Below are 26,678 nucleotides of genomic sequence, written 5' to 3'. Positions count from 1 at the left end.
AATCAGTCTTTGAAGGACAGGGTTGATGATGAGATGAAATCTTGGGCAACACTTGGCCAACTGGGAAAATTTAGATCTGACCAAAATTTAAAGAGATTTTATTCTAGGTGAATTCTGGTCCATTGGGTTTTATTCATACAGGTCTGAGGGGAAGTGGACCCTTCTGGTCTAGAATACCCTAGGCAAGGATGATCTGGAAAAAAATGAGTGTTTTTGTCCAAAACTGAGTCAAGATTCATGACTCCCCCATCTCTCATTAGAATAAATCCAAATCTCATCATAATACTCATGCTCATTAAATTTTACATAATCAAGTGATTTTGATGACTGATGCTTTATAATCCAGTTTGAGATCTGGTAAGCCTAGCATTTCTTTTCATTAGTTTCATTAGATCCCTTGATATTCTGAACCATTTGTTCTTCCAGAGGAATTTTGATAATTTTCTAGCTCTAGAAAATAATTATCTCGTAGTTTGATTGGTATGGCACTGAATAAGTAAATTCAATTAGGTAGAGTTGTCCTGTTTTTCCACTTACTTAGAGCTCACTTTGTTTGTGCAAAAAGTGTTTTGTAACTGTGTTCACATAGTCCCTGGGTTTTGGCAGGTAGACTCTCAAATGCGATTTCTCTTTATATCTCTTGCTGATGGGCTTTGTTAGTAATATATAGAAATGCAGATGATTTATCTGGGTTTATTTTGTAACCTTCAACTTTGCATCCAGCTCATTCCTATTACATATAAAGCTTGCTGATGGTGTTAGGTAGACACTACTTATTATTTCATGGAAGGCTTCATTTATTCCTGTGCTCTCCAGTGTTTTCATGAAATTCATAAGGTTTCTCTTCGGTGTGGATTTTCTAATGTACCGCAAGAGTGGAGCTAGAAATTAAAAACTTTCCACATTCACAACATTCATAAGGTTTGTCTCCAGTGTGGATTCTCTGGTGTACAATAAGTTGGTGCTTTTGTCTGAAAGCCTTTCCACATTGATTACATTCATAAGGTTTCTCTCCAGTGTGGATTCTGTGATTTATAGCACAGATATGTCTCCCAGTCAAGTCACAGGGACTATCACTAATGGGGTTTTCTTGGTGTGAGTCTTTCACAGAAATCCTTAGCTTTTCAGTAGTCTCTCTCATTCCAGGTCTAATTGCTCCTTCTAAAAAAAACAGACAGTAAAACATATTTACAGAGACACATGGACAGACAAAGATAATTATAAACCCTTTCCTCCAATGCACGAAAGTAAACAGATCTATATAATGTTTCCCAGGTAAAGATAAAACTCTTCAAAGTTAAAAACGGAAAATGCCATTAGCTAAAATTTGCAGGACAACACAAATTACAAATAACTTCACTGACAATCATACTGGATCCTCAGAAACACCTGTGAAACTCGCAGACCCAGCATTCTTACTACAACTTCAAGTCAGGCCATGAATCAGAATGGCTGAGAGACCTGAGAAATATACCTGCAGCTGAAACTAGACCACCAACCTTGCAACTGAGCAGGTTCTGTCCATGGAACTACATGGCCCTTTTCCAAGGAACTTACTCCTGTTTTTAAGGAAAAAAGTCTTTATTTTTGCATACTTGATTTTTTTCTCTCTCTCTCTGAGTCTTCTTATAATCTGAGACACAAAAATATTGAAATTAGGCCAATTCATAACCCTATCATGAGACTTTAAATTCAAGGGAAAAGAAGAGTCAATCGATGTGTCAAACTTAACTGTTGCCTTATTTTAAGAAACTGCCATGGCAACTGCCAACCTTGAGCAATCACAACTCTGATGAGTCAACAGCCAGCAACGTTGGACCACCAGAAAGAAGATTAGGACTCACTGAAGGCTCAGACATAGGTAGCTTTTATTACCAATAAAATATTTTTAAATTAAAATATGTACTTTGAAAAAACAAAACAGTATTGTGAATGTAATAGACAACAGTATATTGTAAACATAAATTTTATATGTACTGAAAAACCAAAAATTAAGGTGACTCATTTGACTGCAATATTTGCTTTACTGCCGAGCTCTGGAACTGATTCTACAATTATCTCTGAGGTGCACCTGGATTTTTTCTCATTCCTGTCTTAATTTTTAATCTTTTTCCCCTAATTCTACTGTCCTTAATCTATTATTATGTTCACTCCTTGAGTTCCCCTTTATTCCATCATATCCCATTGAACTACTTGTCTTTACACTCCCAAACACTCTCATTTCCCTGGATTAATTAAGACCAAGTTTCCTGATCTGTTGCCTCTTCTCAACCATTTCCATGTTTCTGTGACAGACTGACAGCTCCCTGACAGTAGGGACTGCCTTTTCCCTTCCTCAAACTTGGTGAGGTGCCTAGAAAACTGGAGGAGGTTAATCCATGCTTATTGACTGACTGACAGGACCCATGGCTGACACCAGGCCCCAACTTCTACCTCAGTCCCTATATTCTGGTCTCTGTGTTATTTGGCAAATACAGACCTGTTTCTCATTCTTTCATGTTATGTCCTCTTTGTGTGAACTTTGTCTGGTTCTAACCCTGATGGGACCTGAGCAGGCCCAGAGAGAGCACTGCAGAGACTCTTTTTAGGCTCCTGAAGCATCTCATACTAAGGGACACCTGGGAATTTCTAATTAGCAGTTGGCCAAACTGACAGTAGCTGTGAGCTGAATGAATCTGGCCAACAATTCTCCAAGAAGGGGCCAAAGATTGAGCCTTAGAGATCAAGGGAGGGACACAGGTTGATAATTTAGGTAAAGCATATTCTTGGATTAATTCTAAGTGAGGTAACAGTTCCCACTGTCCACCCCAACTCACCTTCTCAGCAGAGTAATGTGCCTTCTATTTTTTCACTGAAAGAGTTGGATGTTCTCAAGAGTTATCTTATCCTCCTCATTTTCCATATATCAAGAGCCATTTTTTTTTCTTTTTGATACCACTATCAGATGAAAAGATCCATCTGCTAGCTAAAAGAAACTCCTTTCTACGTGTAAATCATCTGATTCCAGGACATCATCTTCCTCAATATACTGCCCCTCCAACGCTTCCTTTTTGCTCTATTTTCCAGCCTCTCCCACACTAATGACTCCTTCCTTACTGCCACAAATAAAACCATTTCTTTCTAATGCTCAAAACATGATCACTTGATCCATTCAACCACAGAGATATTTTTCCAATATCTTTCTTCCATTTCTTGGCTAAACAGTTGGAGGTGCACAGTTGAAACTCATGTGTCCAAATCCTTTGTCTGAAATTCTCTGCAAAATAGCTCCTAATTTCATTGTTGAACTGAAATTCATCTCTCCAAAATTACCAAAAACCTCAAAGTTACTAACTCCACTGGCCACTTCTCCATCCTCATCCATCTTACCTTCTCTGTACCTTTTCACCATCACCCACCTTTCTCTCTCTCTCTTTCCCTCTCATTGTTCCTCAAACTGAACTCATTCTCTTTCCCCCAACCCTCCTACCTTCCTACTCTCCAAGGCATCCTCCCAATAGTGTAGGCTCACAAAAGAGGTGTCATGTACTCTTCACTGACTCTCACAAACACTCTGACTCCCATATTTAATATGCTCCAAAGTCCTCTGATTCTACCCAGGAAACATCTCTCCCATACACCCCCTTTTCTACCACCACTACTAATTTCTTGGTTCAGGTCCCAAACACCACACACCAGAGCTATTTCAAGAACCTGATACTTGTTCCAGCTGCTTCAAGTCTCCCTCCACTCCAGTCAGTCCTCCACTTACTTACCAAGATCATCTTCCTACAGTTCTTGACTGACCATATGACCACATCCTCAACAACCTCCTGTGTTTCCCTAGAAAAGAATCAAATATAAAATCTTTCCTAAGAGTATTAATCACCTGCCCAATCTTTACCTACCTCTCTCCAACTCTTCCAAATTTTCTTCCCTTTCATATCCCCAGCAAACATGCTATAATCCAGTGGTATGGGCCTCCCTTCTGTTCTGTTTCCCTCTGACTCCTGAATCTTTGGGCTTTCCAAGCCATCTCCAGACATAGAATGCCACCCTGGCTTCCCTGAAACTCCAGTTAGAGTCCACCTTCCACAATAAGCCTTTATAGTCCTTGTTCACTGCAGTACTTTTCCTCTCTCAATGAGATCCAATTTGTCTTCTCCATAAAAGGATTCTACAAGATTGTTGGCATGCCATCTCCTCATCCAGGCTGTGAACACCAGATCATATTAATAAGTCTAAGCCTCTTTTACACTTTCAGGGGAAGGTCGATGCCCCCAAATTCCAAACAATGACTTTTTTTTAGGATTGCATGGTATCTAACTTCCTTATTTTACAGTAGGGGAAACTGAGATTCAGTGGGGTTAATGACTTGTCCATAGACCCATTCCTTAAAGGCTCTGAAAAAGAATCCTGTCAGATATTCCTGCCCCACATCTAGCACTTGCTTTGCCACAACACCCAGAGTCACAGCTCTCTTGTTCCTATTTTCACCTCACTCACCTGGACAGCAGCTCCTCAGGTCTTGTTCTAGCATCTGTGGTGCTTCCCTTTCCTCCAAATAAGAAACCAAACATCCTCTGGGAACTGGAAGCCCTGAGGATGTGGAATCAGGATGAACATGGAGAATAACTTATAATATAGATCTCTTTAGGGAAAACATACCAAGACACTCCATTTTGAGAATCACTCTATCATGTTAACACGTATGTATGTGGCTTATTCTTCTGTGAATGGTTGTTATACAAGTAACCAAAAAGAATGTATCAGATCAGCCTTGAGCTATAGCAAATTAGAGTTTGATGGATTAGCTTTGGTTCTGTCTCCTACCCAACTCCTCACTCCATGAAACCTATAAAAACTTGGTTACTGTTCATTCAGGGAGCCATTGCCTCTTCTGGTGAGTCTCCTTTTGGGGATCTCAATGAACCTGAGTAAGTTAAATTCTAATTCTTGTCCATTCTGTTATTCCTGCCATTGATAGGGGCATGAGAGCAAAGAGCACAGGACAGTTCCCAGAAGCCCTTAAGCATGGTTTCCATACCATTTATTTCTGAGAACTTTGGGGAAAGGTGGGAGAGATCATGGAGTCAACAGGGAATCAGAAAATTTGATCATGGTGCAGCTTCTTCATAGGAAGATGGACTCATTGTACAGTTTCCATTATCTAGAAATTAGAGGCAGCTGGTAGTGCAGAGGAGAGAGGCCTGGGATTAGAGTGAGGAATGCCAGGGTTTAAATCCGGCCTCAGACAGTTACTAACTGTGTGTGTCTGGAAAAGTCACTTAACCTATGTTTGCTTCAGTTTCCTCAAATGCCAGATGGGGATAACAGTATGAGCCAATAATGTAATATTGTAAAGAATGGACTTAATTCCACAGCTGAGGAACAGCAGGTGAAGAGAAAGGCTTATTTCCCCCTGTCCTTTCCCACCACCTGTACTGGGCAGTGGAGGCAATTTGAGGGAAGATTCAGGACAAAAGTGAAACACTAGGAACAACTAGAAATTGTTAGTTACAAACTGATGCTTCTCAAAGAGAAGGATATCCTAAATACTTGGCCCATCCCAAAGAGGAAGAGGTTACAAAGAGAAGCAGGCTGAGCACTTTTGAAATATTTGGCAGACAAAATTAAAGTCCAGGGAGAGGTTGGGCTAAAAAATCCATGAGATCAGTTCTACATCTGAGATGCTTCAACATTGACCTGATCTTAGACCTCAAGCTACCTAGAATTGACAAAAGATAGCTTTGGGAGCAACAAGGGAACATACGTGTTATCTTCACACAATATACTGACCTTGTAGAAAAAAACCAGGCAGCAGAAGGACCCTGTCTCTTAGAAACAGAACACCAGACCATCTCCCTTTCTAGTAATTGATAAATGCTCCAAAACCTGCAAACTGAGGAATGAAGATATTCCCTTTGGTAGCAGACTGAGAGTGGCCAGGGGAAATGTTCTTACCCAAGGAGAGTAGGTTGTGGGCATTCTTTAGCATGTCTGCCTTGTAAAACTGCTTCTGAGGGTGGTCTAAGAGGTCCCATTCCTCAGGGGTGAAGTCCACAGACATCCTGGAATGGCACCAGCTCCTAAACCACCAGGAGTTACAAAATTTAGACCTGAAAAAGACTCCAGAATTCAAGCAGTCAAACTCTCATCAAGTGAGAAGAGGAAACTGAAGCACAAAAACGGATTTACCTAAAAGTCGTATCCTTACTGAGTAAGAGTCAACACTTAAAACCATAGCCATTAAGAGCTCACCAAAAAACTGAGAAAAGTATTTGATATGATCAGCTGGAATAAAGTTAAGGAATGTCTAACTATGAAATGTGTCTAGGGAATCTGGGACAAAACTGTGTATTTTATCTGTGACTTTGAAGGATCTCAGGAGAAGAAAGACAGAAATGTGAAATTTCTTCCTTATCAGAACTGATAAAAGCAATATGTTATAAATAATATTGTCACATACGTGAGAAGCTGGCAAGTACAGTGTATTCTGAAGTGTGAGAGGCAGAATGCTTGACTGCGGAAGAGAGGGAAGAAAAAGAAAAGATCTAGTTAATTTCCTGAGAGCCTGAAACATCATCTTATCTAGATAAAAGATGAAAAGGATTCTTAAGATATACTAATTACAATCTGGACTGAAGAGAGGGAGATGAGACTTTGCAGCCAAGTGAAGGAGAATTATCTGTCATTACATTGGGTCTTGACACTGCCCTGGGTATAACCTGACATGATGCCTTCTCTTTATGATTGCTTTCATTTGTCAATAAGTTATTATTTCCTTATTAAAATAAAATTTAGTTATATACTTGTTCATTTTTGTCGTTCTTTATGTTCAAAGCAGACCAAAAGAACATCACCATGTAAGAGTTAAAGTACAATGTGTCTGACCAGGGATGATCAGACTAATAGAGGTCAGAAGGCTCCACCACAGTTTGGGAACAAATAGTGCACATGAATATTTGGGGTGGTGATGCCTCTCAATTTGCACATCTCACTATTCTTTTGAAATGCTGCAATTCTGCTTTACTTGCACAGCACAGCATGTTCTTTGATGTCAGTAAGCTATGCTGGGTGGTTCTTTGCCAGTGTCTCCCAAGTCTCACCACTGATTACAAAATCCTTCAGAGAGACCTTGGGAATGCCCTTGTATTATGTCTTATGACAAAACTGTGAGTGCCTTCTTTGCATGTCTTCTCCATGAAATAATCTTTTTTTAAATGTATTTTCAATATTCCCCAATCATGACCATACAACCTCGATTTTTTCTTTCCCTCTCTCCCTCACCTCCCTTCTCCCTCCCCAAGATGGCATACCATTTTATATAGGTCCTACACATACATTCCTAGTAAATATATTTTCACCAGTCATGTATGGAAGAATTAAAATGAATGAGAGAAATCATATAACAAACCAAAATGTAACACAAAACAAAAAGATCTGCTACAATCTGTGATTGAATTCCATAGTTCTTTCTCTGGGTGTGGAAGGCATTTTGCCTTAAAAGACTATTCCGAATTTTTGAAGTCCTGGCATTGCAATGAAGTTCTAAGGCTACTAGAAAAAATTCTCACGCATTGTGCTTGTTGCTGTGTACAAAATTCTCCTGGTATGAAATATCTTTTAAGGAAACATACTTTTGGCATTTGAACAAAATGGCCAGTCCATCATAGTTGTGATCTCTGCAGTAGAATGTGAATGACTGGCAATCTAACTTGAGAAAGGACCTCAGTGTACAGTACTTTGCTAGGTGATCTTCAGAATCTTCCTAAGACACTTCAAATGGGATTCAAAGAATATTTACAATTTTTTTGTTTGCTATAGTCAGTGCAGGGTGCCAGGCTGAACTGTGGAGAATCTGTATTTTCTTTTCTTTTTACATTTTCTCAAAAATTATTTCCCCCTACTACGTTATTTTTAAAGTTTGTTGTTTTTTTAGAGTTTTGAGTTTCAAATTCTATCAGTCTTTCCCTGTGTTACCCACCCCCTAATTTAGATAGGAAGCAATAAGATATAGGTTATACATGTGTAATCATATAAAACATTTCTGTATTAGTTACTTTGTACAGAAAGACTTGGAAAAAGGAAAAAGAATATCAGAAAAAAGATGAAAACTAGAATGTTCCAGTCTGTATGTAAACAATATCAGTCCTTTCTCTGGAGGTAGATAGTGTAGGCATTGGGAGGCATCAGTCCTTTGAGCATTTTCTTGAATCATTGTAATGGTGAGAATAGCTAAGTCTTTCACAGTTCTTCATTGAATCACATTGCTTTTACTCTACATAATGTTCTCCTGGTTCTGTTCACTTCATTTTGCATCAGTTCATGTAAGTCTTTCTAGGTTTTTCTGAAATCATCCTCCTTGTCATTTCCTATAGCACAATAATATGCCACTACAATCATATAACAGAAATTGCTTAGCCATTCTCCAATTGATGGGCATCTCTTCAATTTCCCATTCCTAACCAACACAAAAAAGAGCTGCTGAAAATATTTGTACAAATAGGTCCTTTCCTCATTATTTTGATGCCTTTGGGCTGTGAACCTAACAGTGGTATTATTGGATCAGTAGGTACACACAGTTTTATAATTCTCTGGGCACAGTTCCAAATTGTTCTCCACAATAGTTGGATCAGTTCATAACTCAACCAGTAGAACATTAATGTCTCAGTTTTTCCATTTTCATCATATTAGCCAATCTGATAGGTATGAGTTGGTACCTCAGAGTTGTTTTAACTTGGCATGTCTATAACACTAACTTAGAGAACGTTTTTCACATGATTATAGATCAGTTTGATTGAATATTCTCAAAACTGCCTCTTCATATCCTTTAACTATATATCAATTGGGGAATGATGTATATTTTTACCAATTAGAATCAGTTCTCTACATATTTATGAAATGAAGCCTTCATCAGAGATGCTTGTTGAAAAAAATCCTCATTTCTCTGCTTTTCCTATAATTTTCATTCGATTGGTTTTGTTTGTGCTAAAACTTTTAAATTTTATCCAATCAAAATTATGGATTTTGTGTTTTGTATTATTCTCTAAAACTTGTTTGGTCATAAATTCTTCCCTTATCTATGCACCCCATGAAATTTTTGCAAAAAATAACTGTGGACTAGGGCAGAAAGATAGTGCAAACATCTGTAAAAAGGCAGAAATGACCAATACAGCTTTTCATTCTGTAATAAAATAAGAACACCAATTGGCTTAAAGACAACAAAAGATTCAAACTCAAACGTAGACTTAACAACCATGTTTGCACATTTGATTCTACAGTAATGAAATTTTGGGGACAACTGGGGGCAGTGTGGATAGAATGCTGGGCCTGGAGTCAGGAAAATCTAAGTTCCAATCCAGCTTCAGACTCTTACTAGATATGTGATGCTGGGCGGGGCATTTAACTCTGTTTGCCTCAGGTTCCCTAATCTGAAAAATGAGCTGGAGAAATAAAAACTACTCCTGCATCATTGCCAAGAAAACCCCAAATGGGGTCACATGGGGACATGGGGGAACAACATCAATAACAATAGCAACAAAATGTGAAGCACGTATTTTACAGGGCTGAAGGAAATAACAAAATTCATTTGGAAAAATAAAGGAATTACAATAATATCAAGGGAAATGATGAAAAAAAGTAAGAATATAGGAGAACGAGCACTTCCAGACATCAAACTATAGTACACAGCTTTGGTCATCACCATCATGTTGTATTGGGGGGAGGGGAGGGAGACAGAGAGGGAGAGGGATAGGGATAGGGAGAGGGAGAGGGAGAGGGAGAGAGAGAGAGAGAGAGAGAGAGAGAGAGAGAGAGAGAGAGAGAGAGAGAGAGAGAAGAATGGAACAGATAATTTATTATTTTTGGAAATCTGAATGTAGGACCCATCTCAAGGTTCGGGAAAGTCAGAAATTTCAGGGGTACAAGGTGACCAACCCCCCCCCCCAATGCCCATAGAGCAAAGGTTGCAGGATCCACCCTTATTCTGTCAGGTCTTGAATCCTTGCAACCCCTTTCCTCTAAATAATAATAGCCAGTTCATGATGGGGATTTCTAACAAGTTTCTGATTCCTCCTCTCTCAGTTGTTAATTGTGAGCTCTGTCTGTATTTGTCCTGTCCTTAATTGTCAATTTGTCTGTCAGTGTATGTCTCTGGCCCTATCATGTATGCTGTGAATGAGTCTGTTATCTTGTAAGTTTAAAATGCAAGCAGCCAGAGACTTCTAAGGGCTGCAGTTAGGCAAATAAACAAACACAACTGTAAGACCCTTTTCCTTCTTTTTCTGATCTGGACAACCTGGAATTACAATGGAAAGTATGATCATCTTAGGTAAAATCATTTTAGCAGATTGTGTAGGTTGTGAGATTAATTATTAAAAAGTTCCAGAACTGATTTGAAATTACTGGGAAAGAATACCTAAGACTGTGGGTAGCTCCAGGAGCTCACCTTGCTAAAACAACCCCCCCCAATCCTGATCATTTAGCATTCCCCACTCCATCCCAAAGTTATGAGAGTATCTCAGAATGGGGATTTTTAACAGCTACAAGGGTTCATCTTAACCCTTCTCATCCCAGATCAAATTATAGAGAAGAGAATACAGGAGAACTATAGGGGCAGCAATTAGCACTGGCAGTGATTCTAACAGTCCTGTGCCCTTAGGCACCTGGTAGCCCACCTTTCTAGGTAAAGCTTAGAAAAGTCACCTAAGTCCTATACATTCTGCCCATGCTCTCCCAGCAAGGCTTAGAAAATTCTGCAGCAGTGGAGGAAAGGACAGGTGGATGGATCAGGCCTGTCTCAAACATTCACTAAGCCCTGCCAACAAGAATCATCATCACTGGGACACCAGCCTCTCTGACCTTGGTTAACTTCACACTTCTCTGTTCCAATTGAAAAAAAAATACATTTTATCTCTGTTTGAACAGTGTCCCGATTTGTAAAAGGGCAAGTAACAATGGGATCAAAATGATATAATGACTGTAAAACGCTTAACTGGTATGTGTTACATACTGGTATATGTTGCATGGCATGGTTGACTGGTATATGCTACATATGATATTATTATTATTATCTCTCTCTAATGTAATCTTTAACTTTGAAGTTGTTTTAATTACCAAAAGTAATAAGATCAGTAATTTCGGGAAATGTAAATAGTATCATCTGAATTTATGGCTGTGTTATTTCTAAAATTGTATTGTATTTCTGAATTTCTCTTAGATTGGTGAAATCTGAGAGACCACTGGGAGGTAGAAATGTTGTTAAAGCAATTTTAATTTGGATCTGGTATGTGATTTGTATTTTTAGAAGGAAGTGATGAAATTAGATAAGCTGATTTTTACTATTATAGCAGATATTTTTCATCTGAAATCTTGACTATTATGAAAAAACAATATGGTGGTTTAAATTGAGAGTTTCCATGTATTATGCAAGGTGATTTGGAAGTGCATTAACGTATTAAGTTCTTATAAACTGCAAAAGTTTCTGTTGTAGAATTCCTATTGAGCAAATGAGAATCCTTTAAAAAAATGGCACTGTGATTTTCAAAGCTGTTTCATCTAAGGATGTATTGATGTATGTTAATTTGAAGGTTTATGGACTATCTATGTGTAATGCCAGAATGTACTTAATTTCTAGTGATATATTTCAGAAAAATTTGTTATTGTGATAAGGCTAAATGAAATGAATATGTCATTCTTGACTTAGAGAAACTAAATGTCTTTCCATTACAAACACCCTTTTTGACCAATGAACTTTGTGATATCTAGGAATTCTGTAATAAGGAAGAACTTACTTTTCTTCTAATACTTTGTGAATGTGGGTTATTTTACACCAACGCAGGTTAATGAGTCCCAACTTGAAAGGTTTATTTTTGCTTTCAGAAGGAAGAGATATCTATCATTTCAAAAGCTCCCAACTAATTTTCTTTATAAAACTTTAATCAACATCAGAAGAAATTTTAAACTTTTTGAAGAAGGGGAAATACTTTTAGAAGAAATGTTTTGAAAAATCTTTTGTGAGGTTTAGAAGGTCCACTAAAATTTAAAATAATTTATTGTTAAATTAGGCTGCAAAGCAGAAGAGATCTTGCTGTTCTGATCTGAATTTGTAGTCATTCCATGACCTAAGCAAGAGTTAACATTTGTGTTTGCATTGATCATATGTAAAGGATTTAATTCCTGAAGTATCTTATTTTTCCAAAGTGAGTATAATAGTGAAGAACAACAAACTTGTGAAACAAAGACATAAACTTATCAACCTGCAAGGTTAGCAATTAACCTCCTTGCTTTCTTTGAGCTGGAATTCCAGTACTGCTATGCTAATAAAAAGTAGTAACTTCTTACTTATCTGGCCTTATGGTTAAAATGTAAAGGAAAGTAGAATAATCTGAATAATGGGATTGAGAGATTTGGAAAGATAAAGTTTTGATTGAAAATATGGAAGGCAGACAATAAGGTTTGGGAACAAATGGGGGTTATCCAAAGCCCTCCTCTCCCTACATAGTTCTTCTGGATACTTTTGTGTCAGTTTCAGATGGCTTAAGTATGTTTAGAGTGTGAGGAAGTATTTTAAGGAGACAGGAAAAATTATGCCACTGCATTTGATAATTAATAGCTTAATCAAATTCAAGATTGTCCTATCTGAAGGATACCGCCCAATATTTATTTGCTGTGTAAGACTGAGACTGCAATTTACTATTGTTTTAGCCCTGGTTACAGGAATAGTTGTCTAAGTCATCAAAAAGCAAAGTGGCATGTGCTGCAGGCTCAGAAGTGCTAAAGGTGGATGCCTGGGAAGGTTTTGAAGATGACTTAGGACACAGCCTGGGTAGGATCTTCCTAACTCTCTTTCCCAAATGTGCTATCTCCTTTCTGAAAAAGGAAATTCCCCACTTGATTACTCCTAAGTGTTGCTTTCAACACCTAGTGACCACAAGATTGGCTCTCAGATAATGCCTCATTCCTGGAATCCAACAGAGCTAAGGAAGTCCTTTCCTTCTGTTAAGACTGTCCCTCTTTTTCTTTTATAACAAATGTCTATAATCAAGAAGTTCTGTAAGTTCAAGGATAAATATATTAAATAAAAGATGGATATTGGAATATCTCTGAGTTACTATAATGGGATGCAGAAATGAACTGACACAATTTTAATCTATATTCATGGCCAAATAAACATAACATAGAGTTAAACATCCTCCAGAGGAGGAAATAATTAGACAAAGATGTAATGTGATAGATGTCTAAATAAAAAGGACAGCAAAATTTGTGGAAAAGCAACAGGATCAGACTGATAACTCTAAGAATTATATACAGATGTACATGCCTGACTTCTAAGATACATCATGTTTTTGACAATAAGATCTCAGATTTGGATTTTTGCACAAAAGTTGTATGACAGTGGTAAAAGTAAGTGAAATTAATTCTTCTTTGTGAAAATATCTGTCCAGTAATTTTAAAGTGCAGATGAATTCATTTTATGGTTGAATCCTCACATTTTAAAAGATTCCTACTCCAGGTACAGGATTTAGGTAAAGACAGAAACAGCAAATAATACAAACTGGAATTCTAGGACGTTTCAAAAATGGAGAACCAACGTAATGACCCCAGCTTCTTGAATAAGAACTCACTGTTTGAGAAAAATTGCTGGGAAAACTGGATAACAGTGTGGCAGAAACTAGGCATAGACCAAGGCCTGACACCATACACAAGAATAAAGTCCATATGGGTACACGATCTAGGTATAAAGACTGATACTATGGACAAATTTGTGCAGCAACAAATAGTGTGTTTATCAGATTTATGGAGAAGAGAAGAATTTTTGACTAAAGAAGAGATAGAAAGCATTATGAAGTGCAAGATGGATAATTTTGATTGCATTAAACTGAAAAATTTTTGCACAACCAAACCCAATGCAACTAAAATTTGGAAGGATGCAGAAAACTGGGAAAGAATTTTTGCAGCTAGTGTCTGTGATAAAGGCCTCATTTCTAGAATATATAGAGAATTGAGTCAAATGTACAACAATATAAGTCATTCCCCAATTGATAAATAGTCAAAGGATATGAACAGGCAGTTTTCAGAGGAAAAAATTACCGATACCTATAGTCATATGAAAAAAATCCTCTAAATCACTATTGATTAGAGAGATGCAAATCAAAAGAAGTCTGAGGTACCACATCACACCTATCAGATTGACTAACATGACAAAACAGGAAGATGATAAGTGTTGGAGAGGATGTGGGAGAGTTGGAGCTCTAATTCCATGTTGGTGGAGCTGTAAGCTGATCCAACTATTCTGAAGGGTAGTTTGGAACTATGTCCAAAGAGCTACAAAAATATGCATACCCTTTGATCTAGCAATATCACTTCCAGGCCTGTATCTCAAAGAGATCATAAACATGGGAAAAGGTCCCATGTATACAAAAATATTTATAGCAACACTCTGTGTTGGCCAAAAACTGGAAATCAAGGGGATACCTATCAATTGGGGAATGGCTGAATAAATTGTGGTATATGAATGTAATGGAATACTATTGCATTTTAAGGAATGATGAACAGGAAGCCTTCAGAGAGGCCTGGAAAGACTTATGTGATCTGAAGCTGAGTGAAAGGAGCAAAAGCAGAACTTTGTGCACAGCAATGACCACAGTGTGCCATTTTTTTCTGGTAGACTTGGATCTTCCTTGCAATGCAAGGACTTAAAAAAATTCCAAGTGGTCTTTTTTAAAAAAAATTTGTTTAACTTTTAACATTCATTTTCACAAAATTTTGAGTTTCAAATTTTCTCCCCATTTCTCCCCTCCCCCCACCCCAAAACACCAAGCATTCTAATTTCCCCTATAACCAATCTGCCCTCTCTTCTAATATCCCTCCCTTCCCATGTCCCCATCTTCTCTTGTCCTGTGGGGCCAGATAACTTTCCATACCCCATTACCTGTATTTCTTATTTCCTAGTAGCAAGAACAATACTAGACAGTTGTTCCTAAATCTTTGAGTTCCAATTTCTCTTCCTCCCTCCCTCCCCACCCATTACCTTTGGGAAGTCAGGCAATTCAATATAGGCCATATCTGTGTAGTTTTGCAAATGACTTCCATAATAATCGTGTTATGTAAGACTAGCTATATTTCCCTCCATCCTATCCTGCCCCCATTGCTTCTATTCTCTCTTTTGATCCTATCCCTCTCCAAGAGTGTTGACTTCTAATTGCTCCCTCCTCCCAGTGCCCTCTCTTCCATCATCCCCCCCACCCTGGTTATCCCCTTCTCCCCCACTTTCCTGTATTGTAAGATAGGTTTTCATTCCAAAATGAGTGTGCATTTTATTCCTCCCTTTAGTCGAATGTGATGAGAGTAAGCTTCATGTTTTTCTCTCATCTCCCCTCTTTTTACCTCCACTGAAAAGTCTTTTGCTTGCCTCTTTTAGTATATAGTTTGCCCCATTCCATTTCTCCCTTTCTCCTCCTAATATATTTCTCTGTTACCACTTAATTTCATTTTTTTAAGATATAATCCCATCCTATTCAATTCACCCTGTGCTCTCTGTTTGTGTGTGTGTGTGTGTGTGTGTGTGTGTGTGTAATCCCAACAATGACCCAGACGCTGATAAAAGTTTCAAGAGTTACAAATATTGTCTTTCTATGTAGGAATGTAAACAGTCCAACTTTAGTAAGTCCCTTGTGATTTCTGTTTACTGTTTACCCTTTCATGCTTGTCTTGATTCTTGTGTTTGAAGGTCAGATTTTCTTTTCAGTTCTGGTTTTTTCATCAAGAATGCTTGAAAGTCCTCTATTTCATTGAAATACCATTTTTTTCCCTGAAGTATTATACTCAGTTCTGCTTCGGTAGGTGATTCTTGGTTTTAGTCCCAGTTCCTTTGACTTCTGGAATAACCTATTCCAGGCCCTTTGATCCCTTAATGTAGAAGCTGCTAGATCTTGTGTTGTCCTGATTGTATTTCCACAGTACTTGAATTGTTTCTTTCTAGCTGCTTGCAGTCTTTTCTCCTTGACCTGGGAACTCTGGAATTTGGCCACAATGTTCCTAGGAGTTTCTCATTTTGGATCTCTTTCAGGAGGTGATCGGTGGATTCTATCAATATTTATTTTGCCCCCTGGTTCTAGAATCTCAGGGCAGTTTTCCTTGATAATTTCATGAAAGATGATGTCTAGGCTCTTTTTTTGATCATGCCTTTCAGGTAGTTCCATAATTTTTAAATTGTCTCTCCTGGATCTATTTTCCATGTCAGTTGTTTTTCCAATGAGATATTTCACATTATCTTCCATTTTTTTATTCCTTTGGTTTTATTTTGTGATTTCTTCATTTCTCACAAAGTCATTAGCCTACATCTGTTCTATTCTAATTTTGAAAGAACTATTTTCTTCAGTGAGCTTTTGAATCTCCTTTTCCTTTTGGCTAATTCTGCTTTTGAAAGCATTCTTCCCCTCATTGGCTTTTTGAAGCTCTTTTGCCAATTGAGTTAGCCTATTTTTCAAGGTGTTATTTTCTTCAGCATTTTTTTGGGTCTCCTTTAGCAAGGTGTTGACCTGCTTTTCATGCTTTTCTGTCATCTCTCCCATTTCTCTTCCCAGTTTTTCCTCCACCTCTCTTACTTGATTTTCAAAATCCTTTTTGAGCTCTTCAATTGTCTGAGACCATTGAATATTTATTTTGAATGTCTGGGATACAGAAGCCTTGACTTCTATGTCTTTCCCTGATGGTAAGCACTGTTCTTCCTCATCGAAAAGGAAGGGAGAAGATATCTGTTCACCAAGAAAGTATCCTTCTATAGTGTTATTTTTTTCCCCAGTTTTTGGCATTTTCCCAACCAGTTACTTGACTTTTGGGTCCTTTGTCAAGACTAGGGTATATTCTGGGAATATGTAATAGCTCAGTTTCTCCAAAGTGGCACAATCCAGCATGTACACTGATCTGGAAGAAAGGAGAGATTTTTGTATCCAGAACCTTAGCAGTTATCTCTCCACAGCCACCTGGCCTCCAGTTCCACCAAGTCAGGGCTAGGGGCTGATTTTCAGATAAGCTGGATGGGCAGGGCCTCCATTCAGTGTGAGACAAAGACCAGCTCCCCCATGGCCTCCACACAGGGCTGAGGCAAGACTCAGCTCCTCAGTGCCCACAGGGGTTTTACAATCCAACAATGGATGCGGGCTGATGTAGGGGCTGCCTTTGAGACCTGCTGCTGCCTGCCAGGTGTGGCTTCTGCAGGTTGCTCCCTGAGGTTGGAGCTATGGGAAGGCCCTTCTCCCTTCCCAGCCAGCTGATAAAACCCCGTCACTGACCTGTGGATTGAGGGATCTGAGGACCGGCTGCTGCGACTGGAGATTCTGCCCCCAAGGGGTCCTCCTCCCAGAGTTTCCTCGAGCTGGGCCATGGGGCCAATGCTGGGCTGGGCTCTGTGCTCTGCTCTGCATCCAGTGCAACCGACATTTCCCGTGGGCCTTTCAATTCACCCTGGGCTGGAAATCTCCTCCATTTGTTGTTGTCCACTTCTGCTCCTCCAAAATTTGTTGAGAGTCCCTCTCTACAGGTATTTTATGGGCTGCGTGAAGAGACCCTGCATATGTGTGTCTTTCTACTCCACCATCTTCTGTGCATACCCTTTGACCCAGCAGTAACACCACTACGTCGGTATCCAATGGTGGCAAAACTTGGAAACTGAAGAGAAGTTCATTAACTGGGTAATGCTTTTACAAGTTGTGGTATATGATTGCAATGGAAAACTACTGTGTTATAGGAAATGACAAGCAAGATGATTTCAGAAATACCTAGAGAAACTTACATGAACAGATTCAGAGTGATGTAAGTATCAGAAAAGCATTGTACAAAGTAACAGGAACATTGTATGATGACCAAGAGCGAATAATGTAGGTATTGTCAGTGATACCATTATCTAAGACAATCCCAAAGGATTCATGATGAAAAATGCTCTCCCCTTCCATAGAAAGAATTGAGTCAGAAGACAGACCTAAAGCAAACCATTTTTCACTTTCTTATTTTTTGGTTCAAGTTTTCTTTCACAAAATGACCAATATGGAAATGCTTTACATGACTGTATAGCCTCTGTCTGATTGCTTACCGTATGCAGGAGGGGTAAGAGCAAAGAGACAGGTGGAGAACTGTGACTTCAAAATTTAGGAACAAAAAATATTTTCAAATGAACTTGGAGGTAAAATGAAATATTAATTGAAAACATACTTATAGCCAATGAGATTTAGGTGTAGATAGAGCACCAGACCTGGAGTCAGGAGCATCGGAGTTCTAATGCAGCCTCAGACATTTACTAGCAATGTGACCCTAGGCAAGTCACTTCCCCTTGTTTGCCTCAGTTCCTCCCCTGTAAGAAAGAAATGGTGAAACTCTCCAGTATCTCTGCCAAGAAAACCCCATTGAATCACAAGGGGACAGATACTACTAAAACAACAAATAGAAGTTCCCCAATAAATGGTCAAAGGATATGAACAAAAAATTCTCAGAAAAACTGCCAAGTGCTCCCAACCGTATGAAAAAAATGTCCCCAAGAACTAGTAAGAGAAAAGTAAACCAGAACAACACTGAGGTTTTATCTCATACTCTGCAAAATAGACAAAAATGACAAAAAAAATAGTACCAGTCAATGTTGGAGGAGTTGTGGGAAGATGGGCAGACTAATATAAGGTGGATGGAGCTATGAAATGATAGAAGACCATGAAGATCTGAGTTCAAATCCAGCCTCAGACACTGACTAGTTATGGGACCCAGGATGGTGACTCATTGAATCTGTTGGCTTCAATTTCCTGAACTATGAAATAATGATAATAAGTACACCTGCCATATAGGGCTGTTGGAAACAGGGTCATAAGTGGATTTTGGGGAGAAAGCAAATCACTCCACTGTGTCTTTGCCTTTTATCCTGATGTCTCTTTGACAAGACCTGAGTGTCTCCTTCAGTACCACCTCCTTTCTAACAAATGAAAAGAAAATTCCCAGAACTTTGAATAGTTTCCCAAACTCAGCCCTTTCCCCATATCCTCCCAAGGGAAGTACTGGGCCCTTAACAAATACTCATTAATTAACAGCTAAAGAAAGTATTATTTTATTTGTTCCAGTCTAAACAGCTTTGGTAAGGGCCTTTGGACAGGTGAATGTGACCCAGAAGCGAACTAAACCTGTGTTCTTGAACTGCCATATTTTCCAGAACACAGGACCAGAGTGTGCAGGAGGCCAGGAACACCCCCAGCCCTTGCTCATTGTATTTCATCCTTTCACCCCTCACTGCCCCCTCAGTGTGCCCTTGAGGGTCAAACCAGCTACATGACAGGGGTCCAGGCAGTGTGAACCAGACAGATTAACCACTTATGCAGATCAGACCATGGTAGATAAGCAGAATATCCTGTCTTCCAGGTGTGGCAGGGAGAGCTTGGGCAAAACAATAAAAGAAGAAGGGGAGAGCACTTCCATGGATATGTGGGGGAGGGTTGTTAGGTATGGATAAAAGAGCAAAGACAAGACCCCCACAGAACAGAAAGGAATGAGTGAAGAGGTCTTTCTTGTTACCACTGTTTTCAATTTCCTGCCTATTTTTGTAAAGAAACAATTCAAAGGTAGGGGATTGCTAGTCTCGTAGATGATGCTCTTTGTTTATAGAAATGGCTTCTTTTGTTCATGTTGATCAAGTCTGCTAGAAAAGAGTTCACTCACCTGGGGTGGGGGTCTACAGCTCCCAGGGGCCATTTCCTCCACCTCCATACTCCCTGTTCTGGCCCAGACCTTGGTCTTCTGCAGAATGAGTTCGGGAGGGAAAAGGATCCCAGGACAGGAGGTTGGCCTACAGGGATTTGTAGGGGGTGAGGCCCTGACCTCAGGGCAGAGAATGAAAACTAGAGGTAGGTTCCTGCTGGGAAAAGAACTTTCACCTTCCATCCCACCATCCTCTTTAAGAGAACCCAGAGGCAGAAGAGGCTTGGGATCCCAGATGGGATGAGATCAGTCAGAGCCTCAATGGTTCCTGAAACAGAGATCTTCCTCTGACTGTCTATGGGACCTGGACCCCAAAAGGGCAACTCAGCTCCTGAACAATCGCCCACCTAGATGCTCAATAATCCTTTCAAATGTCTTTCATTGTGGTCCTTTACCCTTACATTTCAAGGTTCATTCAGGCTTCTCACTTGTCTTACACTCAACAGAAATTCTGGGTCCCTGGGGTACCATGGAAAAAGATGACACAATCTTCAATTTGCAGGTGTGAACCAGGACTTTTGGGAAGTAATTGGGAGTCTGGAAAAGAGTTAGCAGCAGGAAGCTTGTCCAGTAACCAGGGTAGGGAGGGAGGATTGCTACAGGTGAACCTGGAGCTGGACTCACCACAGGGTCAGAGGAGAAGGATGAGATCCAATTATAGGAACAGTCCACAGAGGCCAGCAGGTCTATGAGGGGTGGCTCAGACTTACCTGGGACCTGCACCCACAAAGCTGGCATCCTGAAGATAGAGATCTAAGGTCCAAGTGAAGACAATGTGATCTCAGCTTCTGGGAAAAAGGCAGAGAGAGCTCAACTCCAGGGAGGCACAAAAAATTCAGTTGCAAGAGGAGAAGGTAGAGCAATCTCAGCAGAAGTTCCAGTTTTCAGCCAGCCCACTCTGAGAGTCCTCCCAGCCTCTGAGCCACCAGGAAGGGCTGTTTTCTCCAATCACACCAGGGTCAGGCACTCAGGACCCTTTTTCCCTCTCCTCCCCAGCCCTACCCTCCATCACTTGGACAGCCTTGACCAATGGGATGGCCCCTCTTCTGCCCTAGGACTCTTTTAAGGTCTCCAAACTCCACCCCAGAGCACCTATTCCACCTGGGCCACCCTCCAGCAGGATGGTCATCTCTGAGAGCTCCTTCTCCCCATCACCTGGTATACTGCCTGATTTCTTATTGGAGGAAAGATTCAGGACTTTAGGAGTTAGGAGGGGAGAACTAGAAAGAGGCAAGCTGAAGATTTCCAGGCAATCTGGGGATTCACAGCCAGACAGAGCTTAGTTAGAGAATGTAGGCTGCTCACTAAATGTTAGCAGTTTCATGAGCACATTTCTCCTTGTTTGAATTAGGATGTGGCTCATTTCCAGTCAGATCCCAGCAGGATAATTGGAATGTTTGACCAGCTAAGGGAAGATTAATCCTTAATGGAAAGTATGGTTAAAATTTAGCCATTAAGGGCATACGTACAGGAGCTGAAAGAATAAGAATTAAATGTTACTGCACCAGAATTACTCTTTGCTCCTCCCTGAATGCAATCAGCCTAGAGGGTCAAGAACATAAATGGATAAAATGGTTTTTATAGCTAAAATAATACTAACTAAGAAAATGAACAGAACTGATATTATTTGATAGACAATTTTGTTCCATATGTTAACACTGAAACAATGTTTATGTTATTATGCTCCAGATTTGTCTCATTGGGTAATTGGGGGAACCATTCTCTCTCTCTCTCTCTCTCTCTCTCTCTCTCTCTCTCTCTCTCTCTTTCTCTCTCTCTCTGCTTTTAATTTTAATAAAATGTAATGATTTCTAAAAGGATATGCAATTGTATCCTTAGAAAATGAACTTTTCTTTTGATCTGAATGCTATGAGGTTATAAATTAAATTGTAAGATGGTGGTTACAATGTTTCCAAACTGTTTTATGTTTAATTGTGTATATTTTCTTTAAAATGAATAATAATCATATATTCTTTGAGAAAAGTACAAAGGACCTGATAAATTCTCCATTCAAGCTTTTACCCTGATTAAAAAGTCAAAATTCAGAAAAAGAAGAATTAAAAGAAATCTATTACACTATATCAAGGTAGAAACACATTGAGGGGTTGATCACCTTAGATCATCAAGGAATTCAAGATGAAAACAGCTTTTATTGAGAGTTCTTGTAATGAGATAAAGACAAGCTGGCTAGGTCCATGGTAGTAAAATGCAGTAGGACATCACATCTCAGCACCTCCCCTATTGCCAGGACATGAGGGCCACCAGGTGCAAACAGGCAGGAGGTGAATGGACAGGTGATGATTTTGTTGAAGAGAGAGAGATGGGAGAGGTGGTTCAAATTTCAAAGAATTCTCTTAGACCTTCTCTTTAGCCAAAGGGAGCTTTATTGACACAAAAGCAGACAAAGGACTTGTAATTTACAGAGGGACAGGGGCTCATTTTTATAAGGACATGATAAGGGAGACAGGAGAATCTTATGACCCAAGATGGGGGAGGGGAGACAAGGAATTCCATGGATCAGTGTAAGGGGGAGGTTTTATGGTATTCTAAGATAAGGGGAGATTTTAAGCCACCAGGAAAAGAACAATTCAACCCTTAAGGTACCTTCACACCAAGAGACTTTAGGGAGCTTTAAGAGAATGACACAGGGAAAAGGCAGCTCAACTTCTAAGGCACCCTTGTATATGATGGGGTGCTTGGGTGCATATGCTTGGACCCCAATTCTAAAATCCCATTTCGTCTTAAAAATCCCATTTCTCTCTAGCCTCAAAATACTATCTCAGGCAGTCTCCCTCCAGATCAAGGACAGCCTGCCCCAGCAGGAACCATTATCTCCCTTTCTGCCACAGTAGCCAGCTGCACCTATAGATTTGATCACTCAAAGCCAGCTGCATATTGAGTGAACTGGCTGTGCACGAGGTCATAATGACATATACTACTCACTGATCCACAGTCACTTGTATCTTATATTGCTATCCATGGTTCCTCACTTTTTTCCTGGTTTGCATCCCTTTGATAATTCCATCTAGGATCCACAACCAGCACAGTTGTAGCTCCCAGAGGGTACCTGGTGGGTGTGGATACAGTCAGATTGTTCCCCAAACCTCTGAGCTAAATCTCAGATCCTCTTTTCTCCCCAGTGGTGCATCAAGTGGAGAGAATTATATTCACGTCTTCCCATGATAATTCAACTTGGAGATGGACTGCTCTAAAGCTCTCTACAAACTTAGGAGGCTTTTCTGAGAAATGGCCAAGTTTTTCCTTAACCTGGGTGAGGTCAGCTACTGAAAAGGGAACATGCATCGCAATCATTCCTCCAGGGGAATCTGCTACTTCCCTTAATGGGAGTAGCTTGGGAGGGAACTGAGGAGTCTGGAGCTTAGGACAGGGCAAGGTAAGGAGTTCTGCCCCTTGTAAGAGAGGGACTAGGGAGTGAGTGATTCTGGGAAACCGAGTCTGGCTGCAGAGGCCCAGAAGACCAATGAGCAGACAGATCTGGTAGTGTCAGGGGCTGCTAGCAAATGTAGTTTGAGAGTGATGCCAGTGGTGAGCGCCCTGAAAATAAAGGTTTAGGGGGCCAATGGGTAGACAGCCAGCAGGTAAAGGGGAGGGATTTGCTGCAGGAGTCTGTTAACTTCCTCATATAGTTTGGACCATCAGGAAGAGGGAAAAGGGGCTAATGGAGAGGCAAGTGGGGTGTGAGATTGTGTAGGTGCTCCAGGAAATGAGGCTTGGGAGCCTGAAAGAAGGGGATCATCATGTATGTCAAGTTCATTCTGATTCCTCTTAGCTGGAGTAAATTTATTTAGGCACATCCAAACTGGCTTCTGCAGTTCTGGATTCTGGGACAGAGTCCTAAAAGCCTGGATGTGGGGACTTCTATAAATTTCCCTTCCCTACGGCAAAATACATCTAGCTGTAAAATGGGGTTAAAATTTAGGGTTCCACCACCAGGCCATTTCTCGTGGTCCTCCAGAATGTACTGAGGCCAGACAGTGTTGCAAAAGAAAACAAGACGCTTTTTATTGAGGTCTTGAAGACCAATTTTTTTCCAGTTGTTCAAGAAATATCCTAGAATCAAATCTCTAGATACAGAAGGAGATTGGTCCAGCTTTTCTGCCTATAACATTTAGGGATTAGTCAAAAGGGGGAAAGGGCACCAGCAGAGCACCTATAGTTTACCACTTGCCTCAAGGCATCAGGAGAGATAGCAAACACAGGTGGATTCCCACAAGGCATCCCTTGTCTCAGGGGATTGTGACAGAGCCTGTAGAAGGCTCCACCCAAACCCCAGTAAGGCTTCCTAGGTTCTTAAGGGATGAACCTCAGCTACATGGCTAGGAGAGGAGAAAACTTAGAAAGTTTAAGGGAAAAGAAAGCATACCTTGACTTGGGGAAGGCTTGAGACCTCACACTGTAGGGAAAAGAAAGCTTACCGTGACTTGGAGAAGGCTTGAGACCTCAGATTGTTGCCCCACGTTGGGCGCCAAAACATGATGAGGGTCAGGAGAGGTGTAGGAACTTCTGGAGATCCCTGGCAACTTAGTCTGGAAAGAATTCATTACACTCAAGGAATCTTAAGTCAATTAGGCAAAAAAGTTTATTATTACACCTTTCAGTGGGCAAGAGTTTTAGGGAGCCTTCAATTTAAATGAGCTATGGATAAAGTTTACATAGATTATTGCATAGTAAAATGTGTGCCAAGGATGCTAAATAGATGATTTGGGCTGGGATTAAGGAGTGGTCAGTTCTCAAAGGAACATGAACTTTTGGTATGTACTGCATAGGTATTTTACCCAAAATTCATCAGTAAATAGCCCAAGGAGGAGCTACATGGAGGTGTGGTTTTAGTCCTGAAACGTCACTCAGTCATCCAATAGTCAGGGCTGACCTGGGAAAATCAGGCTTCTCTCATCAATATCTTATTAGACAAGATTAATGCAAAGGAAGTACACATAGATCTAAGTATAGGATACATATGATTGGTCAGTGAGTGGTCAATGTCATTATGACCCCATGCACAGCCAGTTCACTCAGTATGCAGCTGGCTTTGAGTGATAAATTCTATAGGTGCAGCTGGCTACTGTGGCAGGAAAGGAGATAACAGTTCCTGCTGGGGCAGGCTGTCCTTGATCTGGAGGGATACTGCCTGAGATAGTGTTTTGAGGCTAGAGAGAAATGGGATTTTTAAAGAGAAATGGGATTTTAGAATTGGGGTCAAACCACATGCACTCAAGCACTCCATCAGTACCTTGAATGGTAAGAATTAATGAAAAAGATAGGTTTTCTCTAGAGAGAAGAATGAATAGACAGTGGATTCAGGGTCAGAGTGGACTGACAAGAAAAGAGTTGTTTGATGCTCTGTTGAGAGCAGGGGTAGATTTTGGAAGAACATATGGCATTCCAACTAATGAACTATATAAAATGAATTGAGGAAAGAGGTTTGATTTTAGACTGAGCAGGGAGGTGGAAGCTGCCCCTGCAGATCCTTCTGAAACATTGCATTCAGGTTCATCACACCTGCAGGGAGAATGGGGGGTTGTCGAGGCCCCAGCTCAGCTTAAAGAGGGTGTGCCTCGATCTAGAATGATGATCCTGGGACTGCAAATTGGAAAACAGTAAACAAAAGTGAATGAGGCTATGATAATGAGTTTATAGACTCCAGAAGCATGGCTGACCCTATATCTACCCTGCTTTTGGTGATTGTCTCCTTATTTCTTTTTGGCTTTTTGTCTGTTCACATTGTTTGTCAGATTTGTTTTCTTCAGGCTTAATACCCTCCACCTGTGGATGTCTGATGACTTAAGATGGATGTCACCCCCTGTCTATGACAGTCCTGTGCCATCTCTTGACTTGAAATCGACCAAACTCCAGAGGCCAGCTACAGAACTGATCTCCCAAATAGGAGCTCTTGGGTCAGGCCAATCTCAGCAGGAAGTAGCTATGGAAGAAGAACTTTGCCCCTTACCCCAAGATTTTGGGCCGTATTTGCTCCAGGGGGGAATGATAGTATGCTTGTGCTCAAACTCCATCCTAAGATATTGTTTCATATGCTCACTTTGTGTGATCCCTGTTGCTGTAAAGCTCTATTGACACCAGTTGCCCCACTGACCTATGTAATGAATATGAAAGATCTTGAAGCCCAGTGTAATGGCAACTTGAACTGGAAAATCTTTACTATTCATTAATAGGCCCATTAAATCAGCTGAAAGCCTAAGTCTATGTGGTAGGAGGAGATCGCTGAACAGGCAGAATGGGAAGGGTGGAGCAGAACCAGGAGGGAGTGAGCTCAGTAGGTTCAGAGGGGAGAGGATTCAGACAGGTACAGGCAGCAAGGCTCAGCCATGTCAGTGCTTGCTTATGAGAAGTCTCAGACTGAGGTGAGGGGGGAGGCTTGGAAATGGCTTTGTCCCCATGGTTATCATGTTTATTAACTTCTTGGTCACTATGAAAGATTCGGCTTTCTGGTTCTGGGATTTGGGTTTCTGGTGTGTAAATAAATATTTTTCTTCTGCCTTCTATATGGAGAGTCTTTTATATTTTGGATATTCATAGTCATCATCAGTGCTATGAATATTGCCTTGGTGATACATCATGTTGGCAAAATACATTGAAATTGTATCTCTTTTTATCCTTAGAATTGCACTGAGGAAGGTGCTATGAAAAAATAGCACCAATGTGGGGTGGGGGCAGGAATAACCATTTTACAGAGGAGGAAACTGAGACAGTCAGAGTTGAAGTGACACAGTCAGGTTTTAACATCAAGTAAATATCTGAGGCAAGATGTGAACTTATTCTTCCTGAATCCAGGCCCTACTTTCCCTGCACTGTACCACCTTGGTGTCTGCAATGTGTCTACAGAGACATTGATATATCCAGATGTGATTCAGCATGAGAAGTCCCCATACACACACATCACCCTGTGCATTTTGGAATCTTATCTACAAAGGACAGTCCTGGGGAAT

At 40.2% G+C, this 26,678-nt stretch overlaps 1 long non-coding RNA gene across 1 annotated transcript in view; it reads left to right on the top strand.

Annotated features, from left to right (window-relative positions):
- The window catches only part of LOC140522120 (uncharacterized), a 58,042-nt gene extending 31,808 nt beyond the window's left edge, over nucleotides 1–26,234 (top strand). Inside the window, exon 3 of the long non-coding RNA XR_011973217.1 lies at nucleotides 25,467–26,234. This is a non-coding gene — a long non-coding RNA (uncharacterized lncRNA). The remainder of the gene's footprint in view (nucleotides 1–25,466) is intronic.
- Nucleotides 26,235–26,678: the final 444 nt, after the last annotated feature.

This window comes from Notamacropus eugenii, chromosome 1 (assembly GCF_028372415.1).
Source record: "Notamacropus eugenii isolate mMacEug1 chromosome 1, mMacEug1.pri_v2, whole genome shotgun sequence".
In the NCBI taxonomy this organism is placed as follows: domain Eukaryota; kingdom Metazoa; phylum Chordata; class Mammalia; order Diprotodontia; family Macropodidae; genus Notamacropus; species Notamacropus eugenii.
Note: the sequence above shows the minus strand (reverse complement) of the source record. Positions and strands in the feature narration are given on the sequence as shown.